We start from the raw sequence: 6328 nt of genomic DNA on the forward strand, positions 1-6328 counted from the left end.
CCTACCCCACCCCCCCCCCCCCTTTTTTTTTTCTGGATTAAACTAACAGTATCTGATGGGAATGTCTGCTTCCTGGCAGAGCCTGAGTGTGCGCAGTGTTAGATATAATTTGTGTCACTCCCTTTCTACCCATCAAGCGAGACTATTTTGGCTAAAATAAGGTGATGAGCCTCATTGTGCCTGCACTCCTAACTATGTGAGGTGAGAGTGAGCCTGAGCACTGGACCCTGACTCTTTTCTGCTGAAAGTTTGTTTGCCTGCTGGCTGGCTGCTCCACTAAGTGCTTTTCAAGACAAAGTTCATGCATGCTACTGAGGGAGAGATCTTTTTCCAGCAACTGCTCCCAAGAGGCACCATGGATAAGCTCTACCCTACCACAGAAAACTCTGACCCCTGCTGTATGGGCAGATGGCCTCGTGCCACACATACGCATGAATAAAACACCCCCTCATGGGTTCATGTTGCTTGGAGCTCCAGAGCAAGCACTGGGGTATGTCAGGCATGCAGGAGATGAGATGGCTGGCCTGGAAGTTCTCACCATGGAAGTGTTTCCTGTGTTGCAAACCAAGCTGAAGCAAAGGTCAGTTTTGCAGTGTGAATGCACAGAACTTGCTTCAGGGCAAGTTTAGGTTGGATATTAGGAAGAACTTCTTTACAGAAAGGGTAGTTAAGTACTGGAATAGGATTCCCAGGGAGGTAGTTGAATTGCCATCCCTGGATGTGTTTAACAGCCCTTTGCATGTGGTACTCAGGGATATGATTTAGCAGAGGGTTGTTAGATTTAGGGTACTATGGTTAGGCTGTGGTTGAAGATCACTTCAAGGTATTTTCCAACCTGGGTAATTCTATGATTCTGTGGCAGAATCCCTACAAATGTGTATGGGCACAATGGGCTGGCCTTTCTCTTTCTGAAGTACTTTCTTTTGCACCAGGTATGCTGTTGGTTACCACATCACAACTGTGGGACAGCAAATTCCTGCCAGAGGGGAACTGCCTTCTACAGATTACTTCATTCAGTCACAAAGCACTCATATGACCATCTCACAAGATAATTTAGCTGGAACAAACCCAGCAGGAAATGTCATGTGGAGATGATTAGGTTTTAACTTTGCAGTGCCATGGCCTTTCAGCTGATGGGAAACTGCCCAGAAAGTCTTTCTTGGGAATTCATTTTCTTCTTTAATGTTGCTAACAGCATATGTTGATAATAAAGATTATCCTAGATATCTGTAAACAAAAATGACATGCCCCCACTGTGGTTCACTTGCGAAAAAACCTGGTCCAAATGCCTTTCCAGATCCAAGAACTGAGAAAGAAACACAACATGCAAAATGATTATTATAATCCATTAATTTTGCAGAAACAAAGCAGAACAACAAACAATTATGATAGCAAATTGAATCATAAAATGGCAATATGCCAAGCTCTGTATCAGCTGGGTCTTTTCACTTGTCTGTTGGCAAAATAAAGAGGATTAGGGGGATGACTCATCTGGTGATTGGAAAATCTACTTTAAAGTTGCAAAGGAAATTTGAGCAACAACAGTTCATATGCAATAATTCACTACACACAAGCTTCTGCTCAGTTAAAGCTCACATCCCCAGCTTGCAAACTGAACACAGGGTCAGCAGCACCAGTCCAGCTCTGATGCTTGCCCTGCAGCGCTGGGTTGTGCCTGCCTGTGATTGCTGCAGTCCCTGTGAGTGAGGTCATGTCATCAACGAAAGTGTGGTGTGCTGGCACAGGGGGAAGTCCTGCTGGTGCTGTATCTCTCAGTGACTATTTACTTACTGACTGCAGTGCAGTCAAAATTTTAATCTTTCCCATCAGTTTTGTCTCACGTGTCAGTTCTGGATTCCTCCAATGCTGAGGCTGGATTCTTAAATGAGGAAAGCCAGTGGTGCCAGGGAGCTCCCAGCAAAGTGCCCATCCACTGTCTCATTTCCTTCCCAGCCTCCTTCAGCCCAAAGCTGCTCCTCCAGTGTCACAAGGCACTTAGAATCATAGAATCACTAGGGTTGGAGAAGGTCACCAGTATCATCCAGTCCAGCCATCCACCTACCACCAATATTTCCCCTTAGTACAACATCTTAATGTTTCTTGAATCCCTTCAGGGATGGACGCTCCACTACCTCCCTGGGCAGCCCATGCCGGCACCTGACCACCCTTTCAGACAAGAAATTTTTCCTAACATCCAACGTGAATCTCCCCTGGTGCAATTTGAGGCCATTCCCTCTAGCCCTAATTCCCTCTAATCTTCAATAGGACTAGAGCTCTGCTCCTCTCATCAGTCTGGCGAAGATGTAGATAACAGGTTTGTGTACGTGCTACATGGTTATGCCTCCACTGTGCATACTTGCACTGTGTTGATGTTTGGCAAGTGCCATCTGGTTTTCATTTTCCTTCACAGCATAATTCATCACCTCCACCCCCACAGATTTACAGTGCAACTGTCTTTCTGCTTTCACGACAATTTCAGCTACGCAGAGTGTGTTTTGATTTATTTTAACTGAACCCAACAGACACTAATATCAAATCATTCCCCTTTAAATTAAAAGGGATTGGATTTGCAAATTTTCGCAAGATAGGACTACTCATAAAATCTTAACTGATAAAGTAATAAGATTGTAGGGAGGAGAAAAGACCAACTATGGAACAACTCTGCTCACCAGAATCTGGAAAAATACTCTGGAGAAACATTTGAAGCACATAAAAACTCATCAGAACTATATGAGCAATAGAAAGAACTGAGTGATTAGAGGAAATGTAGAGAGGAAAGCTCACTACTGGGAATCACTTGCTCAATGCTTCCTTTTGTAACTGAAAATCCTATCTTTATTTGCAAACAAGAAGCATCTTTCAGGAAAGCTGTCTGTGAGAGAGGACTCAGTCCTGTGTACCTGCACGTGTGTTTGCATGCAGGCAGGGCAGAGGGGGGTGAAAATTGAAGCCAAAGAAGGAACAAAAGGAAGAGCTGATTGCAGAAGTAACAAAAATGTGTAACTGACAATCCAGGAAGGATGCTTTTATTCTTGGTTTGTGAGAATTCCAGTGAACTGTTCTCTCCACTTCTCTTACACACGTACACTGTGAACACAATCAATCAGACAGAGCTGTAAGGAAAACTGCAGACAGAAAATAAGATCTGAAGAAGTCCTCCTCTGCTGGCACAGACTATCTATCTATCTATCTCCTTTTGCCACAACACCAAAAGTCATCTTTGAATTCTATGTGCTCCTCAGTTATGTCTTAAAGTTCACTTTGCACAACATTTCCTTTGAGAAATATTGTGTGTTAAGGTATGATGAGTTATGAACAGGATTACTAGGCTAAAGGGACACTGCCAAAAAAACATTATTTTATATGCACATTCACATTAAAAACCTTATTAGGTCTGCTAACGTAAGGAGGAAAAAACCTAGGAAATGTCAGGACTAATGTTATCTGTGTTACCCTAAATCTGTCCTTTCCCCACGTGCATCGTGCCTGCAATCTTTAATAACATCATCACCCAATTTATTTTCTCCCCAGGGGCTCCTGTCTCATTCAGTGTCCTCTGCTGGATGCTCCTCCTCCAGCTGCCCCTTCCTCGGCCCTCTCTAGGCTCACTGAACAGCCAAACATCTGCAAATTTTCCACAGGAATAACAAGTGGAAATTATCTCATGCAGGGGACGTGCCCTCTGCTGAATTTAAAGCCTTATTTAGTAAGAGAGCATTAGAGCTTCTCCGAGTTTTGTAGTTCTTTTAAATAAGTGGAAGGCAGTCTTAGAAGTCACAGATTTCAGCTGAAGCTAAAGCAAATCCATCGCATGGGTTATTTCACCCTAGATGGTTCAACTTCAGAGGTTAAAACCAAAGAACAAATGAACAAACAAACAAAAATCAGTGTCAAATAAAGGCAAATGTTGAAATCTTTCATCCTGATGACATGATAGACTTTACTTATCCTGCAGCTCGCATTTTCATATACCCACATGGGTTTTTTTCAGTGGCCTTGCTGAAGAGAAACAAGACAGTGGGGGTTGGGTACTGCCACTGTCCCTATATAAGATGCCCACTTTAAGGCTGAGGGGAGCACTGCTGGCACCCTACCTTTTAGAGATCTGTAGAACCATTAAGGTTGGAAAAGACCACTCAGATCATCTAGCCCAACTATCAACCTATCACCAGCTTGCTCATCACAGCTACTTTCCATCAGGGAAGCCCTGGGTGCTGCCTATGTTGGGCACCAGGAGATCCATAAAAACTGAGAGGGCCCCATGCAGAACAGCAGGCAGATTTCCCTCTGCTTTAATCATAGAATCATGGAATGGCCTGTGTTGAAAAGGACCATAGGGTCATTTAGGACCATTTTGATTCAACCCCCTTGCTATGTGCAGGGTCGCCAACCACTAGACCAATTCCCTTAATTCCCTTCCTTTGTAGAGCCAGAGGGCAAACAAAACATAAAGGTTGAACACAAGGCTCCAGGCTTACTTTCACCCACTTAAAAACAAAAGCCAGTCAACTAAATCAGCCAGACAGTTAAAATGGTCTCATCCAGTCACCTGAATGAAGATACCCTGTGCCATTTGCACCACTGTGCTGCCAGTGCTGCTTCAGTTTTACCCTTCATCCTCCCCCCCCCTGTGTTTGGTTATCTGTACAAAAGCCTAATAACTTCCACGCTGAATTTAGAAGAGCAGCAGCATTTGCATTCTGATTGCTCAGCCATTTAATTGTTACGCTTCAGGGGATGCGTCCAACTCTGCCATTCGCTCTCACCCAGGAGACTGGGGCCCTTGTCCCACTGCGGTGTTGAAATATCTGTAAATCCACTCTTGACTGGAGCCTGATCTGCACCTCTGGCTTAAAACTGTTGTCCCAGGGCAAATATCTGCCCAGCTCTTCAGATACCCACATTGTTAATCACATTTAATTGGAAAAGGCTTGTGGGAAGCTTTGTCTAAGAAGAAGGCTGTGGTTCCAGCCTGTCTCACAGATGCATACTGCCATTAAAGGCCATTGTTTTCTACTTCAGCGTTGAATGCTTTGTTTACTTGGCTTCACCTCTAACCACATTACAACGGAAAATAAATCCCTCCATGTGCTAACAAGTATGCTCATAACAGAACTTTTTAGAAAGCGCTTAGAGTTTCCTATCTCTTAATTTTCCCACTGTTTCCGTTATCTGTAATATGCTTATGTCAAGCTCTCTTGGCAAGGCACAGACTTTCATCTCATCTGTTTTATAATGCCAAGCACTTTTTTTTTTCTTCTTTCTTTTTGAAATAATTAATGAGCATAGAGATTTTTTTAGATCAAGCCGCAAATGTTTCTTTGCTGATAAAGATTTTAGGTCAAGAGGATATTAGTTCCTTCTTATTCCAGATGGAATTTCACACAAGCAGAGCAGTGAGAAGTGAGAATGCCATAACATTTATTAAATAATTATATATATAATATTATATATTTATGTGTGTGTGTGTGTGTGTGTGTGTGTGTGTGTATGTGTATATATATACACAGGAATTAACTCAATGAGTTGGGTGCAGTAGCACTTCTTGGAACACCTGAGCTGAAGGATCTGAAGGACCTCATTTTGGGAGCATGGAAGTTTCAGACTGGCTCCCTTCTCTTAATGAATGTTGTATTGCTTTCATTTACTCAAGCCTGTTTCTTTGGCAATAGCCTCCTGGGCAAAGACTCTTTTAAATATATATAGATACATATACACACATAGTGCAAACACAGCAGGAGACCACTGCTGCTATTGGGTGGCTTGTAAAAATAAATTACATATGGATTTTTACACACAAAACTTGTCTACCATTTTCAACAGCCACAACTGAGCTACTGAAGGATATTATTTTTCCTTGCAAATGTTGCCATGGTTGTGTCTGCAGACCATCGTGGTTTTTACAATAGCAGCATGATTGCTTCCTCTGATGGAGGATGAGCATGGTGCTCAGAGAGACTGAAGGGTCCTCAGTTTTGATGCAAAGCAGGAGAGAAGTAGGGAGAAGCAGGTGTGATACTCCAGGCCTTACATGACTGCTCCACAGGACTGCAGGGGTTTCAAAGCTGGCAGTGTCCCTCACAGAGCCTGGTGGCTGGTTCTGCTTCGGAGTGTGCACAAAGACTAAAGGGTTACATAGGCACTGCATGAAACAGAAGAGTCCTATGGGACTTTCTGATCACCACTCCAGAGCACCTGGTGCACTGGTTTGAGCCTTGGCACCTAAGAAAGCTGGGATGGGAGTCCTAAATGGAGTTCCTGACCCACAGTGTATGTGAGAATGCTGGGAGGGCGTAGGTGAAGGCAGTGTGAAATGGTGATCTGCTAC

This window comes from Coturnix japonica, chromosome 1 (genome assembly GCF_001577835.2).
Source record: "Coturnix japonica isolate 7356 chromosome 1, Coturnix japonica 2.1, whole genome shotgun sequence".
Classification (NCBI taxonomy): Eukaryota; Metazoa; Chordata; class Aves; order Galliformes; family Phasianidae; genus Coturnix; species Coturnix japonica.